The 23,757-nt window shown below is 44.5% G+C and overlaps 1 protein-coding gene across 1 annotated transcript in view; it reads right to left on the bottom strand.

Annotated features, from left to right (window-relative positions):
- Positions 1-20,917: 20,917 nt before the first annotated feature.
- FOXO1 (forkhead box O1) overlaps positions 20,918-23,757 on the bottom strand; it is a 51,049-nt gene continuing 48,209 nt past the window's right edge. Inside the window, exon 3 of the mRNA XM_048499639.1 lies at positions 20,918-22,402. The gene's annotated coding sequence lies outside the window, so the exon portion shown is untranslated. The remainder of the gene's footprint in view (positions 22,403-23,757) is intronic.

Raw genomic sequence — 23,757 nt, 5'->3', positions numbered from 1 at the left:
GCGTCTTATTAAAAAGAAGCAAAATGCATACGTTAAATACATGTCTGTGAGGTAGACTAGACCAGTGGTTCTCAACCTGGGGGTCGGGACCCCTTTGGGGGTCAATCAACCCTTTCACAGGGGTCGCCTAAGACTCTCTGCATCAGCGTTCTCCATCTGTAAAATGGATAAATGTTAGGGTTGGGGGTCACCACAACATGAGGAACTGTACTGAAGGGTCACGGCATTAGGAAGGCTGAGAACCACTGGACTAGACCCTGATGCTGATTGGCCCAAGTATATCCAATAAGCTTAATGGGTAAGTGGAGATTAAAGCACTAAACCATTTAGCTCCTTTTAAAGCACACTGAAAAATGTGTTGGGATTCTCACATTTCAACAAAAACCTGAGGATGCACCAAAAGAAGAAGAGGAGTTTGGATTTATATCCCCCCTTTCTCTCCTGCAAGAGACTCAAAGGGGCTTACAATCTCCTTGCCCTTCCCCCCTCACAACAAACACCCTGTGAGGTGGGTGGGGCTGAGAGAGTTCTGAAAAGCTGTGGCTAGCCCAAGGTCACCCAGCTGGCGTGTGTGGGAGTGTACAGGCTAATCTGAATTCCCCAGATAAGCCTCCACAGCTCACTCAGCAGAGCTGGGAATCAAACCCGGTTCAGATTAGATACATGAGCTCTTAACCTCCTACGCCACTGCTGCTCCTAGGCCTCATAGTCTTATTATTCCAGGTAGGCAAATCCACAGAAGAGGAGAAACATAGAGAAATATGTGTGACTTAAAAAAAAAATCAGTGAGTGTATGAATGGGGCCTATCTATTTCACCTCATGCAAATTCCTTGACTTTTGGAGCACAGTGTAAACATTTATTAATTCTTCTGTGACTAATTGCATAGAACAAGTCCATGCAGCATTCATTATTTTAAAAATGTGTGCCTTTTTTGGGATATGTTGAAAGAATAACATGGGAATAGAAAAACAGCAACATTCTAGTATTGTGTATGACTCATAGTTTATTCAGCAATAAAGACACCGGGAGCAAATTCTAGAACTCATAATCATCAGACGTAATAAATTAGATGCTCCACGAGACAAAGATATTGCGCCCTTTGAGCAGTGCTATATGACTGGGTTTTTTTTAAGGCTTTATGTCTTAAGATTTCGGGAAAACCTATTTCCCTATATTAGAACATGTGCTTCAGTTCCATATGCTGAAGTGGCAAATGCTCATAGCTCTGAATTTGCCCAATCTTCAATGGGCAGCAGTAGATGCTTATAAAATGTCAAGCTTGCATACACATGGTGTGCTTTTGAGATGGCTCAGAACCTAAAATGACACACCCATCATTTTATTAGGTAGGCAAAATTGATATGGAGGGGAGCAGAAGGCTAGGGGTAGGAAATGAGAACTGCAGAATGAGGGTATCCACTGGCAATTAATTATTTTGCTCCGAAAAAGTCTATCCCAACTTTCCCTCTAAAACGGGGGTGTCCAACTCTGACCCTCCAGATGTTAATGGACTATGGCAGGGGCTGATGGGAATTGTAGTCCATTAACATCTGGAGAGCCAGAGTGGGACACCCCTACTCTTAAAGGAGGTTTTCAGTTTGCCTAAAAGACTATAAATGTCACTCTATGATCAAAACAAATGATAACCTAGGGCCTTTCCCCACTTACCTTAAGCCCTGCGCAACTCTCCTCAAGTAGCGCGGGGTCCCCCGGCACTCCCCACGACAGGGGCGGCGACAACGCAGCCGCCCCGACGCTGCCGCTGTCGCGCCCCCTCAGCACATGTAATTCCTGGCACTCTTGTAAACAGCGCCTTTTGATGACGTCGTGGGGACGCCTGGGTGTGCGCCAGAAATGATGCACACTGAGAGCAGCGCGTGGCATAGTGGGGGTCGTGGTGAGTGGGGAAATGCCCCTAATTTGTTTTTAAAAGAAGCTTTCCCAAGTCGGCTTTCTATTGTCTCCCTAAAGGAAATGGGAACTGCAACTTCCGAGACAAAAATATTTTCAGTGGCAGCTCTAACTTTGTGCAAGGGTCTGCCAACTGATACGAGAGCAACCCCTTCCCTCTTACAATTTGGAGAGCAGCGTAAGGCATTGCTTTTTAGGACTTGTTTTTACTTGCATTGGTTTCAGTAGGGGTCAGATTCTTGGTGCTGGATTAAGATGGATGTATAATGATCGGTCAGAGTTTTCAGATGTGTTTCACAATTGGCTTATATTTGGAACTCAAAACTGATAATGCTCCATTCACTGATAGTTGTTCTACGTAAACCAACTTGAAATGACAACACTCAGTGATATTTGGAAATCTTTGGACACAGCTGTTCTGACTTTGAGTTCAACATCAGAGAGAGCTGACAGAGTCTGGCCGCAAGAGAGATCTAGGCCGTTTCTGCATGGCACAGTTATGCCGGGTTACAATTGGTATCTTACAATCCAGGTCTATTTTATCCCGGTTTCTCCCTTTGCATGGCTGCCTGTTTCTGCCTGGATGGATGGATGGATAGATGGATAGATAGAAAGAAAGAAGGCAAAAAAGGCAACAATGAATCTAGCAATCTGGAAGCAGGAATGGGCAAAATGGCGGCTAGATTCAGAGCAAGCAGTGGGGCACCTCCTCACGTGTAAACAGAAAATGCAGGGAGACCCGACTGCAGAGCAAACAGCCTGGGAGTAAGCACAGCATGCATAATGGGCATATGTTCACGGGGTTGTTTGCCACTGCCTTCCCCAGTCATCTACACTTTACTCCCAGCAAGCTGGGTACTCATTTTATCAACCTTGGAAAGATGGAAGGTTGAGTCAACCTCGAGCTGGCTACCTGAAACAGACTTCTGTCAGGATTGATTTCAGGTTGTGAGCAGAGCTTTGACTGCAGTACTGCAGCTGACCACTCTGCGCCATGAAGCTCCTAAGAAAGGTAAACTAAGGGCCAAATTGGACTGCGCTTCAGTCAGGTGACGGGGTACTTGGGCTTGTGAAAGCCACTCTACACAAATCAGATCCTTGTCCTTTCTGGCTAATTCTGTCTTCCCAGGAACAGTTGAGAACTCTTTTAGCCAGGATAATTATTGACTCCCTAGGAAAGGGAAACTTTCCAAAAGTTTTAAATAAGGCCGTGGTGAAGCACTATTGAAAAGGACTTCTTAAGTTGACCTGGCTAATTACAGACCTGTCTTCAACTTTCTTTTTTGGGGGCGAGCTCATTGTAAATACAGAAGCAGAACAACCTCAGGCTATAGTGTAACTGAATGATACTTCTTCTCTTGACCCACTGGGTTATGGGGTTATAGGACAGCTTTAGTTCCTCTAACGCAGTGGTGGCGAACCTATGGCATGCGTGCCAGACGTGGCACTCAGAGCCCTCTTTGTGGGCAGACGCGCTATCGCCCCAGTTTGGGCACTTGGCAGTGGCATAGCATCAAGGGGGCGAGGGGTGCACAACACACTGGGCACATGCCCCTGCGAGGGCATGGCAAGTGCGTTCCAGGGGTGTGATGGGGTGTTTTGGGGCGTTCCAGGGCAGGGTGGGGGCAGACGGGGGCGTGGCAGAGGCGTAGGGCGTATGCATGCCCTGGACGCAGTTTCCCCTTGCTCCACCCCTGGCACCCAGTCTCTAAAAGGTTCGCCATCACTGCTCTAGTGGATTATTTCTATCGACAAACTAATAGAGATAATTCTGCCCTGCCAACCTTGCTTGACCTGTCAGTGGATTTAAAGATGGCAGATCATGTGATCTTTTTTTGTGTGACCACTGATCTTGAACCCATGTGTTTGAGAGGGATCCTGTCTTGACCCTCTCTGTTGGGTTGTGTGCACATATAGATTTGGCATTTGGTTTTGAAGGACCTGCTGCTTATGAACATGCACAGACAGTAAGGAACACCCCCCCCCCCTGTCTCTCTCTCTCTCCCCCCCCCCCCACGAACGCTATGGCCAAACTAGATGTGACCGTGGCCTCATAGTTGCCACGAGGACACTTTCACATCCAGTTTGTCCCTCAAAGGCAACGGAGTATCTACAGAAAATGGTGCCTGGGGCAAGCAGTGAAATTGCCCCTCCTAACATGTGACACGCATCTTTTAGATTGTTGACTGTACTGACTTGCTTTGCGTAATCTGCCTTGAGTCCTTGTGAGAAAGACGGACTATAAATAATATAAACAAACAGTGAACAAATAAAATCTTCCAACAGCATCGCTAAGAATTTCACTCCCTCATTTGACCCAAAAAACGTTCATGGAGATGTTCAAGAGCAGCGTTCTAAGAGCAGGACTGCCCCTTTTAGAAATGCTGGTTTGTTTGAACATCAAGGTGTACAACCAGGGCAGGAATGTTTAGGTCATCCTCTTTCATCAAAAAATCCCCTTCCCCACCCATGCCCAGGATCCCTTATCCACCTTCAAAGGTGCACATGGCAGCCCTGGATGAGTCTGTGGGCTGAATGTGTGAATTACCTCTCCTGGACATTGGAGACAGAGAAGAATTCGTGTTGCTGCTCTGGGACCTAGGCAAAGGGTCCCAGCAGGGGGCATAACAGTCCAAAACGGCACCCAACTCAATCACAGTGGGTGGGCTACCTCTCTGCATCACTTAAGCAGGTCACATGGGGCACATCTTTAATCTAAAATCCCCTCCCCCCCAAGTCTGGGATCCCTCATCCATCTTCAAGAGAAGGTGCACATGGCATCCCTGGATGAGTCTGTGGGTTGAATGGCTGAACTGCTTCTCCTGAACAGTGGAGACAGAGAAGAATTTGTGTTCTTGGATGCCAGTTGAGCAGGTCATGTGAGGACACATTGGGTGGGCTGGCCCCCTCCCTCCCAACTCCATGTGGAGTTTGGGGGGAAGGTGTGTAATTTAGCCAGTGAGTGCTTATCTGTGCTCACCCCACCTTGAACTCCACACGGAGTTTGGGAGCAGGGCGAGACTGTTTGATGCAGGCTCGACTTGGCCAGGTCCCTCTTTAAACTACAGACTTTGAACCCTAGCTTTAGACAGTTGGATCTGTCCCCCAAGCTTTACCTCTGCTTGTGGAGGGGGGGAGGGTAAAGCCAACAGGGTAAAGCTGGAGCCGGGCAGCCCAACTGCCCAGTTTGATACTGGGCTCAGCATGGCTAGCTCAAGCTTTAAACTGCAGGATCGAAGCCTGCAGTTTAAAGTCGGACCCTGTTAAACTGAGCCCAGGATTGAACGCTGCTCCTGATCTCCATGCGGGGTTCAGGGTGGGGCAAGCCCAGATAAATGTTGGCAGTTCAGCAATCAACTGTGTTCCTTTCCCCAAACGACACACAGAAGGCGTAGCCCGCTGAACCCACCCCTTGTGACCCACCCAAGCGGTGTCTGGGGCTCAAGCCCTCTTGTGCCCCTCCCTAGTTATGCCACTGCTCAAAGGATTGGCAGAACAGCAAAATAAGGTCACTTAGTGGTGAAGAGTTTTCCTCTTCAGCGCAGGCCTATTCAGAGCCAAATTCCCTTTTCCCTGAAGGCCTTCTCTCTCTTCCTGTCCAGTAGTCAATTGTCCAAAGCACTGCACCTGTGCCTGTATTGGGGTTGCCAACCAGTGGCGGAGGGCCAAGGGGACGCGGGAGGGCGGGGGGTGCGTCGTGCACCGGGCGCGCACCTGGGGGTGCAAAATCGCCCCCTGGCCCCTCCCCCTCACCCCCCGCGATCCCCTGCGGTGCCCCCCATGACACACACACACACCACCCCTCTTCCCACACTTACCTACGTTCCTTTTCTTTTCCTAGTACTTTTTGAGGCTGAAAAAAACGGCCTAGTTACAGTTCAGGGGGGAAACTGCCTGAGGAACTACAGTTCCCAGGAGTCCTTGGGGCGCACAAGGTCTCCTGGGAAGTATAGTTCGTCAGGCAGCTTTCTCCTTGAACTGTAAATAGGCTGCGTTTTTCAGCCTCAAAAAGTACTACGATAAGAAAAGGAACGTAGGTAAGTGTGGGAAGGGGGGTGGGGTGTGTGTGTGGAAAAAACACTCTGCGCACCGGGCGCAGTTTGGCCCAGCTACGCCTCTGTTGCCAACTTCCAGGTGGTGACTGGAGATCTCCTGGGATTACAACTGGTATCCAGGTGACAGAGATCAGTTCCCCTGGAAAAAAATAGCTTCTTTGGCAGGTGGACTCTGTGGCATTATATTCCATGGAATATAGTCCTCTCAAACCCCACCCAGCAGCAGCATAGTGGTTAAGAGCAGGTGTCTCTAATCTGGAGGAACCGGGTTTGATTCCCTGCTGGGCCACCTGAGCTGTGGAGGCTTATCTGTGGAATTCAGATTAGCCTATGCACTCCAACACACGCCAGCTGGGTGACCTTGGGCTAGTCACAGTTCTTCTGAGCTCTCTCAGCCCCACCTACCTCACAGGGTGTTTGTTGTGAGGGGGGAAGGGCAAGGAGATTGTCAGCCCCTTTGAGTCTCCTTACAGGAGAGAAACGGGAGGGTGGGGTATAAATCCAAACGCCTCCTCCTCCTCTTCTTCTTCTTCAAGATCCATCCCCCAAATCCCCACATATTTCCCATCCTGGAGCTGGCAACCTTATTGCTATTACAGCTGATCATCAGGCAACAGAGAACTGTTCACCTAGAGCAGTGGGGGCGAACCTATGGCACGGGTGCCAGAGGTGGTATTCAGAGCCCTCTCTGTGGGCACACGCAAACAGAGTGCCCCCCACACATCTAGGCTTGTCTGGACCGCTGGGCTCGATTATTAGCATTAAACCTAAGACCTAGTTTTGGGGAAGCAGTGTAGGTAACCCTGTTAAGCACTGTTAAACCCCACCGATTTTCATGTGAAGAACTAAAGCGTGATCCTTTACCTGGGAGTAAGCTCGGTTGCTGGCAATGGGGCTTGCTTCTGAGTAAACCCTCCTAGGGTCGTGATTCACCCGTTGGAAGAGTTGCACGGTTGCTTCAAAGCAAAGCCACCGACTACCACCAAGCTGAGTAGCGCATGCCTTGGAGCCAACTGTTTTTTCTAAATTAAAACCTCAGTATTCAAGTTAAATTGCCATGTTGGCACTTTGTGATAAATAAGTGGGTTTTGGGTTGCAATTTGGGCACTCGGTCTCGAAAAGGTTCACTATCACTGACCTAGAGTAGGGTGGCCAATCTACGGTGCTCCAGGTGTTCATGGACTAGAGAAAATGGCTGCTTTGGACAATGGACTCTATGGCATTATATATTCCATTGAAGCCCCTCCCCTTCCCAGGCTCCACCCCCCCAAATCTCCAGGCATTCCCAACCTATAGCCAGTGAACCCAAGCGTGTGATATGGAGGCAGAGTATCTACAGACTCCGCATCTAATTAAACACTCAAAAAGGCTAATTGGGTAATGGCTTAACAAAAGATGCTGAACATGTGCATTGAAAACACAACCTCCTTCAGAAAATAAAGCGCAGCCCCCAAAATAGATCAAACAAATAAGAGTCTCCAGGAGTTGCATATTCTGTAGACTGGTCCCGGCCAGCCCGGCTCTTCCAAATCAACAGCCCATTTTGATTGTGGTCATTGAAGAATGACTAAATGGCTCAGCCACAGTCGGCGTATTATTGGATCCGCTGAAGCTCAAAACACCTCACCACAGAAAGCTTAAAATAAGACATCAAACAGCAGCACAAATATATACGTAGAAGGCATCTGTGTAGATATAATGTTTAATATGACCGGAGGGTTTTCTGGCACCTACTGTATAGGCTCTGGCTTCACAGCTGCTGTTGTTTGCGTTCTGCGATCCTGCACAGTCAGAATTCATCCCCCCTCCCCAAAACCCCATCCCCTGATGCCTATTTCAGCATGTTTGATCCCTGATCATTTTAGCTTCCCTTTGGGCACAAACAAGAGAAGCTTGATTAACTGGGGCTCCGCCTACCCTACCTGGAGATTGTGAAGCCGTCCCTCCCACTGGCTGCAGATCTGGTTGGCATATTCCCCCTCCCTGAGAGGGGGTTCAATGGGGCCATTGTTTCTGCCAGAGCAGCTGCAATCCAACTTTGGCTACCAAAGGGCAGTGCTGCTGTGTGAGCTCTGAAGGGCAGGGGCACAAAGACTCTTTGCTCGAGGCCCTGTCAAATGCCAGGGAGGAATTGTTATTCCCAGACCGTTTTACAGTCTGAACATTGGAGTTATTACCTTGACTGACAGAGAGTCTCTCTGGCAGCACTGCCCCTCACACGCTATTTAAAATACCTTTGTGGGAATTAGCTAAATAAAGAGCCATATTGTCAAAGGCTTTCACGGCCCAATTCAACTGGTGGTTGTGGGTTTTCCAGGCTGTGTGGCCATGGTCTAGTAGATCTTGCTCCTAACATTTCGCCAGCGTTGTTCCTAACGTTTTCGCCACTTTACACACACACATATTATTATTATTTATTTATTTATTGGATTTATATCCCCCCTTTCTCTCCTGTAGGAGACTCAAAGGGGTTTACAATCTCCTTGCCCTTCCCCCCTCACAACAAACACCCTGTGAGGTAGGTGGGGCTGAGAGAGCTCCGAGAAGCTGTGACTAGCCCAAGGTCACCCAGCTGGCGTGTGTGGGAGTGTACAGGTTAATCTGAATTCCCCAGATAAACCTCCACAGCTCAGGCGGCAGAGCGGAGAATCAAACCCGGTTCCTCCAGATTAGATACACGAGCTCTTAACCTCCTACGCCAATGCTGTCTGAAGTGGGACAAAAGAATACCAGTGGCAAAATCAATAGATTTCTGAGGTTGATTTGTACTCTACGTGCTTTTTGTGTTAACAGAAAGAAGACTAAGTGGTAAATGGATGCACTTTGGGGACAACATTTAGTAACTGTGCAGGAAATTATCCTCTAGGAGGAAAAAGTCTGTAGCACCACCAATACAGTACAATCGGCAGAAATTCACCCCAGACCATGTTAGCAAGTCTGCAACGAATTCTAAAGGGTGCAGAAACACATTTTTCCCTCGTCCATCTCTTTTAGCATCCAGCCTAATTAAAAATTGTGGAAAACCTGGAATTTGGACAGTGTTTTGTATCAGTTTGATTGCACTAATAGGCATTACACAGCTTTTTTCTGTGGACCAACGTCAGTTCCAGACGATATCAGCACTTTTCTGAAGTGCCCAAAATGTTAGTAAGAAAACGTGCCTAAATGTCCTTTTATGGAGTCATAGACAGTAGCCCGATTAACCTATAGTACAGTCACAGACCAGGAAAGGGATTTGGTCGTCTTAGTTGATAGTTCCATGGGAATGTCAACTCAATGCATGACAGCTGTGAATAAGGCAAACTCTATGCTGGGGATAATTAGGAAAGGAGTTTATAATAAAACTGCAAAGATTGTCATGCCCTTATATAAAGCAGTGGTGTGACCGCACTTAGAGTACTGTGTCCAGTTCTGGTCGCCGCATCTCAAAAAGGATATTGAGGAGATAGAAAAAGTGCAGAGAAAGGCAACAAGGATGATTGAGGGACTGGAGCACCTTCCCTATGAGGAGAGGCTGCAGCGTTTGGGACTCTTTAGTTTGGAGAGGAGGCGTCTGAGGGGGGATATGATTGAAGTCTATAAAATTATGCATGGGGTAGAAAATGTTGACAGAGAGACATTTTTCTCTCTTTCTCACAATACTAGAACCAGGGGGCATTCATTGAAAATGCTGGGGGGAAGAATTAGGACTAATAAAAGGAAACACTTCTTCACGCAACATGTGATTGGTGTTTGGAATATGCTGCCACAGGAGGTGGTGATGGCCACTAACCTGGATAGCTTTAAAAAGGGCTTGGACATATTTATGGAGGAGAAGTCAATTTATGGCTACCAATCTTGATCCTCTTTGATCTGAGATTGCAAATGCCTTAACAGACCAGGTGATCGGGAGCAACAGCCGGAGAAGGCCATTGCTTTCACATCCTGCATGGGACCTGGTGGGCCACTGCGAGTAGCAGAGAGCTGGACTAGATGGACTCTGGTCTGATCCATCTGGCTTGTTCTTATGTTCTTACAAGTTATCAGTCAGGTTGAGTTTTACTGTGGATCCAAACAGCACCCAGGTAGAGGCACAACAAACACACAAATTCCTTAGCATAATAGTTTGGGGGGTTTTAACACTGAAAAACTTGAGAGCAGATAACTTGGCTTGGAAAAGCAATATAAATTCTAACTAAAAGCTTTTCTGTTGCTTATTTGCAAGACTTTTGGGGCGAGTTTTGAATAGTTTGTGTAGACCCAGAATACCTGCAGGTTACCAGTGAGGAAGTGAAGCTCCTACTTTCCACAAAGCCTGTTCACATTTAGGCTTTCTGAACCAGGCAGTACAAAACACCAAAAGCACAACACCAGAGGCAGCCAATTACCTACTGTATACAAAATTACTATGACACCCTCTCCCCCACACCTTTTAGCAAGGTTGCCCTAAAAACACAGAGCATTAGCATAAACAGTGGCATAAACTTGCCCAAGGCCACAGTGAATATGTGAGAGAAAATCCAGGAATACGTGCAGGAAATCTATGATATAAATTCTTCCTCTCTCACACACGCTTCTCAGTTTATTGTTAATTCCCATGGACTGTGCAAACTAAGTCTGACTTGCCCCTCCCCATACACAATGGATTTATGGGAGGAAACTCATCAAGCACCTTCACCCACACACAGAGCAAGGAACGCAAACTCCTACAGAGAGGAAAAAGCCTGTACTTCCTTCCTACATCTCTAGTCCTTTTAGTATAAAAGCTGTGTGTGTGTGGCCCATTGCCACATCTATTGTAAACGGCACCTTGTTTATTATGATGCTGGTCTGGAGCATTGCTGGTGAGTCCTTGAATAAGAAAGATTATGAGAAAGAAAATCTTTAGGTGGTGCAGAGCAGGAAACTGCTGTCCTCTTTCATTAGCAGAGATCAGCCTGGGCAGTCTGTAGATGCGGGAATCGTAGAATCATGGAATCATAGAGTTGGAAGAGACCACAAGGGCCATCAAGTCCAACCCCCTGCAATGCAGGAACACACAATCAAAGCACCTCCGACATATTCTGATCCAGCCTTTGTTTAAAAACCTCCAAAGAAGGAGACTCCACCACACTCTGGGGCAGTGAATTCCACTGTCAAACAGCCCTGATGGCCAGGAAGTTCTTCCTAATGTTTAGGTGGAATCTCTTTCCTTCACCTTGAATCCATTACTCAAGGTAATGGATCCATTACTCCATTACTCAAAGTAATGATTTCAGTAAATAAGGATGAGTCCTTTAAATATCACTAGTCCTTACAACAGGATGTAGAATGGCAGAGTATAGCCAAATCTTGTCAGATCTCAGGTGTTGGTACTGGGATGGCAGACCACCAAGGAAGATTCTGCAGAGACAAACCACCTCCGCTTAACCACTGGCTAGAAAATCATATGGGGTTGCATACACATACAATTAGAGCCATAAACAATTTGAAAGGGTGGGAGATAATAGCCCAACACTCTTTGCCTCAAAAGGGCCATCCATATACCAATATGGTATATCTCAATAACCTTTTTCAGGCATTATGATTTCAGCAACACAACCCAAACATGCCTATACTAAGGACCCTTCCACACATGCAGAATGATGCACTTTCAATCCACTTTCAGTACACTTTGCAGCTGGATTTTACTGTGCAAAATAGCAAAATCCACTTGCAAACAATTGTGGAAGTGGATTGAAAATGAATTATTCTGCACGTGCGGAAGGGGGCTGAGCTACACATGATCCTGTTGATACATGTGGCCACAATTTTGTGTAAACAGGATAATGTATGCATTTTTTCAGCTTCTGGATTTTTGATGGTATGCTCTAGTGTGTACTGAAGCTGGAAAATACATGCGCTACCCTATTCACCCAAAATGGCAACTACTACATTGGGAAGGTCATAAGTAGCGCACTCACTCTCACATTATGTGAAGTTGGAATACCAAAACTGTAAAGACTAAACATATGCAAATGCAGAATACACTGTGCCAATCTGACCAGACTAGAGAAAAACTTCTTTCCCAATTAATTCCTAGTATGGCAATACGGTTCTCAATAAGCAAATTCACCAGAGGACATGATCCTAGAAGAAATTTATGGTGAGAATCACCATCTAATCTCTTAGTTTGGCAATGAGAGAGGAAATAAATCAAAATCCTTTTGGGACTCAGAAATTTCTCCACCAATAACTCATCTACAGCTACTACATTTGTCTTCCACATTGGCAGGTGTCCCAAATGTGAACAAAGCAAGCACAGAAAAGGTGAGTGATGGTGAGAAATGTTTTCTTCCCTGTTTTCAACTGTGCCTACTGCTTCTTATACAGTTGACCAGCCTATCCTAAAAATAAAGGAAACAAACCATGTTTTGGGGGCGCTGAAGCTTTGAACAGCTGAGGACTTTTTCACAACATCACAGTTAGAAAATATAATACTAAACTTGCTAGTTTTAAAACAATTCCCCTAAAACAAAATCAAACGGGCTATTTGTCTCTCAAATTCTTTTACAGCTTCTCTGAATTACCAACAGTTTCCAGAGGCTGACTGTTAAATATTTCCTTGACCTATTTTGTGATACCAAATATGTTGATCTGGTATAGTAGTATGACCCTGGCAATACTTTCTTTCTGGAAAATATCAATTGTCATTTCCAGCATGAAGCACCACCCAGGACATTTTCTTTTAAACTGTCACTCTCTCTTCCTTCTCAGACAGTGGAGTTCCTAATAGAAACTGCTCCAAAAAGATGAGCCTTGTAGTCCAATTTGAGTGTGTAATACTGCAAACAAACCAAAAAGTCCAAAAGGAAAATCAAGAAAGAAAATATTGCTTAAAAATGTTGGGAATAAAAATCCATGGAAAATTAGCGAAATACAATTACAGAGGATTTTGGGCAGCTCGTCCTGTTTCAGTGAAAAATAAATAACTTTAGAAGTGGGGCAGAAGACTTCAGGACATCGTGGAGAGTCATCCTCAAGTTGAGAGGCTGGGATCAACATGTTCAAAAAGGCTATTCCAGACATTACATAATGGTTTGCAACTGAGATCAAACTAGACTTTACAAACGTCTCTCAACATTTTCTCTACTATTAAAAAGGGTTTGTGATCATTTGGATTGGGAGAGGTATCCATCCTTTCCCTCTGTGCCTTATCTCGACCAGCTAGCCCAGAGGTGGCGAACCTATGGCACGGGTGCCAGAGGTGGCACTCAGAGCCCTCTCTGTGGGCATGCGTGCACAGAGTTCATCATGGGGGGGCGGAAAATCACACACACACACACACCCCACACACACACACCTAGGCTGGCCTGGGCATGATCCTTTACCTGGGAGTAAGCTCGGTTGCTGGCAATGGGGCTTGCTTCTGAGTAAACCCTCCTAGGGTCATAATTCACCCATTCAAAGCATTGCACAGTTGCTTCACCAAGCTTACTCCCGAGTAACATGCGCCTTGGAGCCAACTGTTTTTTCTAAACTAAAACCTCAGTATTCAGGTTAAATTGCCATGTTGGCACTTTGCGATAAATAAGTGAGTTTTGGGTTGCAATTTGGGCACTCGGTTTCGAAAAGGTTCGCCATCACTGAGCTAGCCCTTCTCCAAGAGTCTATTGGCTATGTTAAGGGAAAGATATTCTCTCCCCTAATATAGCTAATAGCAGCTTCAGGGAGCAATTTCTATGGGGAGATTTAATGAGGGGAGAATTAATCTACCAGTTCCGTGGGCCAATCTGGATTTCCTGCCCCTCTCCAGAACTGCTTTTTAGTATTAAACAAAACGTTTGGGAAAACTGCTCCCATGCACCCTGCAAAAATGTGTTTCAGCCCTGAATGAGGGGCGGGGGACTGTGGTTCAGTGGAAGAGCCTCTGCTTTGCACGTAGAACATCCCAGTTCAATCCCCAGCAGTAGGAGAAGTGAAAGACCTCTCTGCCTGTGACCCTGGGAAACAGCTGCCAATCTGAGTAGACAATATCGATGTTGTTGGACCAATGGTGGATTCAGAACCAGGCTGCTCCATGTGCATTCATGTGTATTCACATGTGTAATGGACAATCAACAGGAAAACCCAACCAGCTGCAGGATGCGCGGAGTGTATATAATTGCATCTATTTTCAGACACCAGTTTGCCTTCTTCTGACTTCATGTTTTTTCAGTGTACACTTAGTGGAAGATGCAACCTGTGCCTTGGAACCAGGCGACCCCAGAAAGGGGTAATTTGCCATTTCCGTCCTCTGCAGAACCTTCCTTGGAGGTCTCCTTTCCAACCCTGTTTAATTTCCAAGATCTGACAAGAGTGGGCTATACTACTCCCAAGGCCTTTCTAGATGACTATTTTTCTTTCACATAATAAATGTGAATTTTTGACAATAAATCCTAATGCTGTTCCTCAAGGAATCTCTATTGTACACTGTGGCAGTGAAACGTCTGATGTTGATTGGTTGGGCACCTACGATGTCATGGAATGTTCATGTACATTCCAAATGCCGATGGAACAAAAGCAGTCAGCCACAACATGTTCACAGCTCAACTATTGTTATAAGGGATGAAAAACCTCTCACAGGTACTATGGAAGGAGAAGCAGAGTAAGGACAAGAAAGCTGACTGGGAGAGAAACCCAGAAGGCAGGCAAGCTAGGGAGAAGGGAATAGCTAAAGAAAGATGCCAGGAGAGGCAGCTGAGTGAAGCCATGGAAGCTGATGGAAGGGCAGATTAAGACAGAGCTTAAGGAAAATGTTCTCAGGAAGAGGTAGGAGAACTATAGCATGGAAGGCAAAGGGGGCATAGAGATGCTCTGGATTGAGATTATTTCTGCAGTTGAAGAAGAAGAAGAAGAAGAAGAAGAAGAAGAAGAAGAAGAAGAAGAAGAGGAGGAGGAGGAGGAGGAGGAGGAGGAGGAGGAGGAGGAGGAGGAGCTTGGATATAAACTCCACCTTTCTCTCTTGTAAGAAGACTCAAGGTGGTTTACAAGCTCCTTTCCCTTCCTCTCCCCACAACAGGCACCTTGTGAGGTAATTGGGGCTGAGAAAGTTCTGAAGAACTGTGACTAGCCCAGGGTCACCCAGCAGGAACGTGGGAGTGGGGAAACACATCTGGTTTATCAGATAAGCCTCTGCCACTCAAGTGGAGGAGTGGGGAATCAAACCCAGTACTCCAGATTAGAATCCATCTGCTCTTAACCACTACACCACGCTGGCAAAGGGACAGCTCTGCTTCTGCCAGCACTGAGCACTGTGACTTGGCAGTGGGACAGGGGACAGTTTCAGTTATTTAAACTAATTCAGTAATTTGACTTTAGACTGCTAACAGTTTGATGCAGATATGGTTTGTCTGGGAGGGCAGGGTGAAGAGAGCAACCTTTTCCTACATGTAGTGACTTTTGTATTGTTAGTGCCTGATGGTTTCTCTTCCCTCCTGCTTTAACACACTTCCTGACCTTAACAAAATAACAGCGGACCTCTGGCAGCAAGGTCTCCCTCGCCCCCACAGTGCAATGCCACCATTTCCATTCATTGTTGCCTTTTCAGTTCCATAAAACCTGTGCACATCTTTTCTCCTGAGCACACATAAGTTGTGCTTGAATCCGTTTTCAGAATGGTTTCAGTGTACTGCATTATCTGGGGTTTAAATGCTCGTTAAAATGGGCTAACAATCTGAAACATAATCCAGACAAAATGTAGTGGCTCCTGTGTGAGGGGGAAATTCTGAATCTGAAAATTGGTTATCTGCCATCCTTAATTCAGCAGGTGAATGGCGTTATCTTGGAGGGGATAGGGGGTCATTTGACTCAGGCGCCATACTCTTTAAAGGTAGAGAAAAGCGGGGTTTAAAAACCAACTTTTCTTTTAAAGCTCTGCATGGTCTGGGACCTACATACCTTAAAGACCACTGTCTCTCATATGTCTCTTAAAGACCACTGTCTCTCACTCGTCATCTTTGGAGGCTGTGCTTCAGTTGCCACCGCTATTTGAGGCTAGACAGGCAGCGACTCAAGAAAGTGCATTCTCAATCAGGGCTGCCAATCTTTGGAACTCTTTCATCAGGGAGATTCTTCAGTCTCCATCTACTGTCTTCTGCCAGGGGGTGAAGACTTTTTTGTCTCACTTAGCATAACCTCAGTAATGGTTATTGACACCCTCCCCGATTCGGTATGTTTTTAAGTATTCAAATGTTTTGATGTACACTGCTTGAGATCCTGATCAGGGGGAAAGGAAGCATAAAAATGTTTTACATATAAATTTACAGCGTATTGTTTTAAATTAAAGGTTTTTTTTAAAAAAAATTGATTGTTTTAATAGCATTGTAACTGAAGTTCTAATGTGCTTGGGAGAAAGGCAAGTATACAAGTATTCAACAAAATATTTTCCACAAGACTTTCCTACCGCATTCCCAAATCACTAATATGGGTGAAATCTCTTATCACAGGGGCATACATGAAGACTGGTACTAAGGAGGAAACCTAGTTTCAAATAATCATTTTGGAAGAGGCAGGAGGAAGTCAAGGCTAGCCACTAGATTATATTATAGCTGTGCTAGCTCACAAACCATTTTAAGACAGGTGAACTATGAATGCTTTGTAGAATCTATAGTTGGTAACGGGTAGCTAACAAAAGACAGAGAAGATGGCAACAGCTGTTGTTAGCTCAAGTTGTAGTATCTACAGCAGTTGCTGCTTCTTTGTCGTTGTTCCCCCCATATTATATTATGTGCAAGCTCTTTATAGTTCTCCAAAATAGATAGATTTTTAAAGGTACCATCTATTTGTATTGACGAAGGCTTTCATGGCTGGCATCCACGGCCTCTTGTGGGTTTTCTGGGCTGTGTGACATACCTCTGAAGATGCCAGCCATAGATGTGAGCAAAGAGTTAGGAGCTGAAAGTGCCAGACAATGGCCACACAGCCTGGAAAACCCATAACAGTCAGTATCTATTCCTGTGACAGCAAGCAGGATGGGTCTTCAGATAAAGTCTTAGTTGAGCCATCTTAGTTGATGCAGGCCTTGGACGTGTGCTTCCTGTATTTAAAAAAATGAGGATGCTTTTAAAAGCAAGTTTAATAGGGGGATATTCTTCCCCACGCTAGCATTAGAGCTAAAATTTGGCTACAAACAATAGCTATATCTCTCTTCATCACAACCTTATTAACAAAGTCTTATCAGTGCTTACAACATTTCATGCATGTAAGCTGAAGAATGTGTCTTGAAACATTTCAAAAGCTACTGAATCGAGGATGGATTACTTAGCATTAGCTAGACTTTTCCAACAAGCTCAGTACAATTCTTCCCAGGCCAAGCTTCACTAGGCTCAAAATCAGCTCCCTGCCATTTATTATTATTGCAGCAATGTTTACTGCTTTGAACAGACAGTTCAGGTGACGCTGATGTTGGGAGACGCAGCTCTGCTTCTATTTAGTTATGTAGAATAGCAAGGAACACAGAGTAGCAGCAGCACCATTTCCCCCAGAACTGGCTGTCCTTGGTTTATAGTAGGGGTGGTGGGATGTGCCAGGACTGTACAGGACCCTCTATTAAACCTGGCCCTCCAAACAAAGTTGCCTACCAAGGAAAAACTGTGTCTCCCATTTGTTGTTTTGGTGCAAGATTTCTCAGGCCCATTGACTTGTATTTGTAACATGGGTTTGAAAGATTGCATCCATTGCCTGGGAGGGGGAAAGGGTATTTTACTGGTCTCTTCATTTACCTTATACACAAGTTTATGTCTACCATTTTTGTGCTGAAAAGCCCCCCTCAACTTATGCACGAGTGAGGGTCCCACTTAATTCTTGTGTGATGTTCCCCCCTCCCGTCTTCACTCTCCTCTGCCTTCTTCTCTGCCTCCCCCCTTTCAGCCTCCTTCTCTGCTTCGCTCTCCTCTGCCTTCTTCCAGCCGCTTTCTCTGCCTCCTTCTCTGCTTTGCTCTCCTCTGCCTTCTTCCAGCCGCTTTCTCTGCCTCCTTCTCTGCTTTGCTCTCCTCTGCCTTCTTCCAGCCGCTTTCTCTGCCTCCTTCTCTGCTTTGCTCTCCTCTGCCTTCTTCTCTGCCTCCCCCCTTTCAGCCTCCTTCTCTGCTTCGCTCTCCTCTGCCTTCTTCCAGCCGCTTTCTCTGCCTCCTTCTCTGCTTCGCTCTCCTCTGCCTTCTTCCAGCCGCTTTCTCTGCCTCCTTCTCTGCTTTGCTCTCCTCTGCCTTCTTCCAGCCCCTTTCTCTGCCTCCTTCTCTGCTTTGCTCTCCTCTGCCTTCTTCTCTGCCTTCCCCCTTTCAGCCACTTTCTCTGCCTCTGCCTTCTGCTCAGCGGCAGGTGGCTCTCAGCGGGTGACAGCCAGTTGACCTGGGTGAGCTGGACAAGCTGCAGGATGGAGAGGTCGGTAGCAGAGACCTTGGGATTGGTGAAATGATAGTCAGTGGTAGAGACCCCCAAATAGCGCCCAACCATATCTATTTTTAGTTTTGAAATTTACCAGTAGCTGCTGCATTTCCCACCCTATACTCGAGTCAATAAGTTTTCCCATTTTTTTGTGGTAAAAAGGTGTCTTGACTTATATTCAGGGCAACTTATACACGAGTATATACGATATATTAGACTCTTTAAAGTTTGGCAAGTCCCCAGGGGGTTTAGGCAGATATTCCATGTGTATTTCTATGTAACTTTATTTTCTAAGGACTCCTATACAACCACTGGCATAAGACTATAATGGACAGAATCCAGAATGAGGGGAAATGTTTACAAAATTACTGCATTAACTCAAAGCTACAGAGCAACAAGAGTCACTTGTGAGTTCGTTTTCCAAGCACAATGAGAACAAATGAAAATACCACACTTAAATACATTGTGCCACTTAGGTTATGCACAGTGGCATAATAATGTGGCTGTTGTACAATCTGGAATTCTACAGGTTTCCCAGTCGGCTATTTACAATGCAATCCCAAGCAGAGTTACAGCTTTTTAAGCCCCCTGAAAGGTGTAATGGCTTAGATCAGTGGTTCTCAACCTGGGGGTCGGGACCCCTTTGGGGGGTCGAACGACCCTTTCACAGGGGTCACTTAAGACTCTCTGCATCAGTGTTCTCCATCTGTAAAATGGATAAATGTTATGGTTGGGGGTCACCACAACATGAGGAACTGTATTAAAGGGTCGCGGCATTAGGAAGGTTGAGAACCACTGGCTTAGATATTCCCTGTCTTAGGAAGGAGAGAGAAGGGGCGTATTGGGGAAAACACTGAAAGAAAAAGGACAATCTCATACAATGCTCCATCTCCCATCTGGGAGATGTGGTCTGAAATCTCAGGCTCATTCCGCACATGCAGAATAATGCACTATCAAACTGCTTTCAGTGCTCTTTGAAGCTGTGCGGAATAGCAAAATCCACTTGCAAAGAGTTGTGAAAGTGGTTTGAAAACGCATTATTTTGCGTGTGCGGAAGGGGCCTCAGTTTGTTCATGGACTCACTGGTTAAGTACTGGCTGACTTTAAAAGTTTACACAATGGTTTAAGTCAACTTGGTTGGTCCTAAAACGAGGTATTATTACATGGGTTTTGTTTTTAGCTTTCGGGGAGCCATCCATTATTAAGCCCCAAGTTCCCCAAGCCTGAAATACTCATTTATAAATCTTACTGGCCACTGTCCCAACCAAACGGATGAAGTTAAGTTATATTGCACTCTCCCAGGATTTTGATAAATTGGGATCCTGAACATTTTTATCCTGATTATATCAATGATTTCAAATAATAATAAAAAAGAATAACAGAATGTTTTGTCAGCATATACGTCACCATATTAAAAAAAACCCAACACAATTAAAGCATTTTATGTACATTTATGGCTTTATACAAAGGCTTATTTTAAGGCTGGGGGGGGGGGACATCAGGCACTTTTTTAACACATATCTAAACGATACTCTGCAGGATACGGCAATGAAATGCTACCATATTCCTAAAGTTCATCCAAATGAAATGTGAAGTACGTATTTCCATGTCAGTATGGCAACAGTGCTGGTCAAGCAGAAGGAGAGAGCGACATCTTCCATACAAAAAGTCCGTATAAAAGTTAATGCAGAGTTACATTTCTTTGCTTGCAAGAACCACAATATGCTTTTTATAGTAATTACAAAATACAAAAAAAGAAGAAGATATAATCGCATTTAAAATTAGTTATAAATTAACAAGCCTGAAAATGTCATAATGTGAACTTAAAATCTTTAAAAAAACAAACAATAAACACCCATCCAAGTTGTTACACAAGTCCAAACTTAAGACAGTTAAAAGAGATGGTCCACGTTTATATTTCCTCCTCTTCTTTAAGGAACATTCTTGTTGTCCTGTTAGCATCCATCAGCACGACGTTTGCTTGCCATTTTAAGGAACTTGTCAGTTTATCAAGGCAGAGGTCTCATTAATGCAATTAATAATACATGATACAGAAGAAACAATATATTAAAATGTCAAGTATACAAACAGTTCTATGGTATAACATACTTTTTCACAGAGTACAGACCAACAGAGGAGGTGTTGGGGGATGGGAGCAAAATACAAGGTTGCTTGGTCAGACAACTTGCACGTTTTGTAAAGCCACCATTTACAATAATTTTTACTCAAGTACTACAGAAATTAAGGTCTACGCAAAATGCTTGTTTCATCAGCAGGCACGCAATTTTTGTTTCGTAACAATACCCTTCATTCATCTTTCATTTCCCCCCTGATTGCTGGGCAGCATTATTAGAACATTATCTGAATATATAATATAGTAAGAGGGATTTTCTGCTATCATGACGAGGCTAACAATGAACAGTGGTTGTTGTGGGTTTTCCGGGCTGCGTGGCCATGGTCTGGTAGATCTTGTTCCTAACGTTTCGCCTGCATCTGTGGCTGGCATCAAATGCCAGCCACAAATGCAGGCGAAACCACAAAATCTGGCCAGACGATAAGGCAGTCCTGAATTTCAACTCTAACTCTAACTCAGTTGAATCCGGCCGTGAAAGCCTTCGACAATACAATGAACAGTGGGATGCACCATATGAAAATATGAACAGTACGGGGGGTGGGGGGGTGGGGGCCTTAATGAAGATAGCATTCTAAGCAGCCAACAAGTACAAAACACAATATATTCTCTATCATTTACCGACACTTAAAAAACCTACTCTTATCAACTTCTTCAAGAGGCTAGGACTATTTGTAAATGTAAGATTCTGAAGAGGTGAGGACCATTAAAAATCGGCTAAAGCCAATCATATGAATAATGATGTCTCCCCAGCTTGTCACTGCAGTTTGTTCCTGCAAAGTGCACTTGGTCCACCATAAAACGAGTTCTAACTGTCTGAATTTTCATTAAACTAAGCTGGAAGCAGTGGGGGAGCGGGGGAGGGAGGGAAGAGAGAGGCAATAGTCCTCATCAAGACGGTTAAGAATAAGCAAAACGAAAAACAGATTATTCGTGGCAACATTATGAAATAGAGAAGTCCCTACACTGGGGATACCAAACTTTAGGAATTTCCAAAGCACTGGACAGAAATCCATACGACAATGAACACTTGGTGGTAGTCAGTGTTCATAATGATAAGATGTTCTGAATCTATGTACAGATCAACTCCTGTGACAAAGGAAAGATGTTACCTACCTTGAAATGCACACATATTTCAGGGTACTAATATAAACTTCTCCCCCCCAACCCCCCGTCCTAGTTTAAATACTGTATATAAAATGTTAGGAATGTTGCTAGGCCTTTTGAATTAAAAAAACTTTAAGTAACTCGTATAACAAAGTAGAGATGTAAGAAAAATATCAATATGCGTATTACAAAAAAAAAAAATTCAAGTTGATGAATAAAGTTAAATGATCTGGAAGTTAGCCCCAACGAATAAATGTATAACCAGGAACAAATACAATAGTTTTCAATCTGCTCTTGGAGGTGAAAAGTCTGAGTGACCAATGACTTTGGTCAAGTCACATACAATGATGCTTTTTTGTATGAAATGTAAAGCAATATTAATACACTTGAGGCAGTTAACAGAGCTGTCCACAGGTCCCCATGAGTTCAGCAGATGAACAAACAATTGGATCAGCGGCGAGTCAAGGTTTAAAACTACCATAGTATTAAAGTTTTTACTTTCTCTCAGATTCTTCTTTTAAAACGTGTTGCTTCTACAGCTTGCACTGTACGTCATCACCAAACATGATGAAAAAACATGTTCTTTCTCCTTTGACACTGTAGTGAGAGTTTGGCACGTCCAAGTAAACATACTTCCAATGGCACATTCCTTACCTACAGCAGCAAATGACCTATAAGTATCTGGCACACATCCTTTGCAACAAAAAAGAAATCTATCTGCTGCCAAGTCTGACAAGAGAAAAAAAACTACAAAGAATATACAGAGGTTGAAGGACATCTTTGGACTCTCTTGCTCAGTTCCTGTAGTCAGAGATCTCTCAGGCACTTCAAACTGTAATCTAGAACAACAGAAGGAAAATATTCAGAATGCAAGACAGAATGTTACAACATCCGGTTAGTTAACAGTGCGACCTACATCCTGCTAAGCCCACCGACTTCAGTGCAAATTAGTTTAGAGCTATACTGTAAGAGAATCAAAAATCAAAGATCCAATTTTTTACCCATTCAAGCCAGTAGCAAATGCCTGCAAATGCATATTGAAGAATATATTGTAAAGCTTCTCAATCTTTTTAGTGGATGGTTGAGGTCAATAACACAAAGTGGCTAATTTATTGCACATTGTGTAGTTAGTCACTTCAGGATCCTGTTTACTACAATGTGTCTCTCAGATTTAAGTGAAGAAAAAAGAAAGTTTTCCACTTCTCTTAACAATTATTAATCTACAATCCAAAAAAAAATGTGGATTTTATGCAACAGTTTAAAAAAAAAAGTGGAACACATTAACTACCACACCCGGATCATTTTTTCGCATGATCATTTTTCATCTGATGACTGTTCGATGCCCTCTTCAGGACTGTCAGCTTTGGCATGGTAACAAGACAGCTGTTGCCTTAGGCCCCTTCCAAATGTGGGTGTGATGCAAAATGCTCAGCCGTTAACTTGATGGTAGTTTTACCACATATAATTGCACACAACATATACACAACCATCTAATTTTTGTAATTTTAAAAAGTCAGAACGAACAGCAGTCAACAATGGTAAATATTGGAATCCAAATATTTAACCCAGGCCGGGTAGTCTACTCTGCTGTTATGCCCACCAAGAACACTGTGTTCTGGAAATGACAGTCTTGGTGGTCCCTGGACCAAAATTTATTTGACTCTCCTCAATCGGGGCCACGCCTTTTTCCCCTGGCCCCAGCCTGGTAGAACTGTCTGTCAAGTGAGACCAGGGCTCTGTAGGACCTTCCACAGCTCCTCAGGGCGACAAGACGGAGATATTCCGCCAGGCTTACAAGTTGAAGACAGCAATGGTTCTTTTAGCTGGCCTCCCCTTCCACCATCCCTTCATATCTCCTCTCTTTCCCCCCCACTCCTTCCCCCCCACTTTCTCATCTATTAACATCTTATAACTCCCCATGCTGAGTACAAATCAGAAATCAAACCATCACCTGTGATCCTGATCAGGCCTCATTGTTTATTAATAATTTAATGTTTTCATTGTATATGAATTATTTTGTATATGAATTATTTTTTTAATTGCAATAATTTTATACTGTTGGCCACCCTGAGCCTGGTTTTAGTTGAGAAGGGCAGGATGAGGATGGTGAGGATGAGGATGATGATGATGATGATGGCTCTTTTTCATAAAGGGAGAGATAGTAATTGCTAATCAAAGTGGCTGTTCTGCTTTT

The sequence above is a fragment of the Sphaerodactylus townsendi genome, linkage group LG01, assembly GCF_021028975.2.
Source record: "Sphaerodactylus townsendi isolate TG3544 linkage group LG01, MPM_Stown_v2.3, whole genome shotgun sequence".
Classification (NCBI taxonomy): domain Eukaryota; kingdom Metazoa; phylum Chordata; class Lepidosauria; order Squamata; family Sphaerodactylidae; genus Sphaerodactylus; species Sphaerodactylus townsendi.
This window is presented reverse-complemented; position numbering and strand designations above follow the sequence as displayed.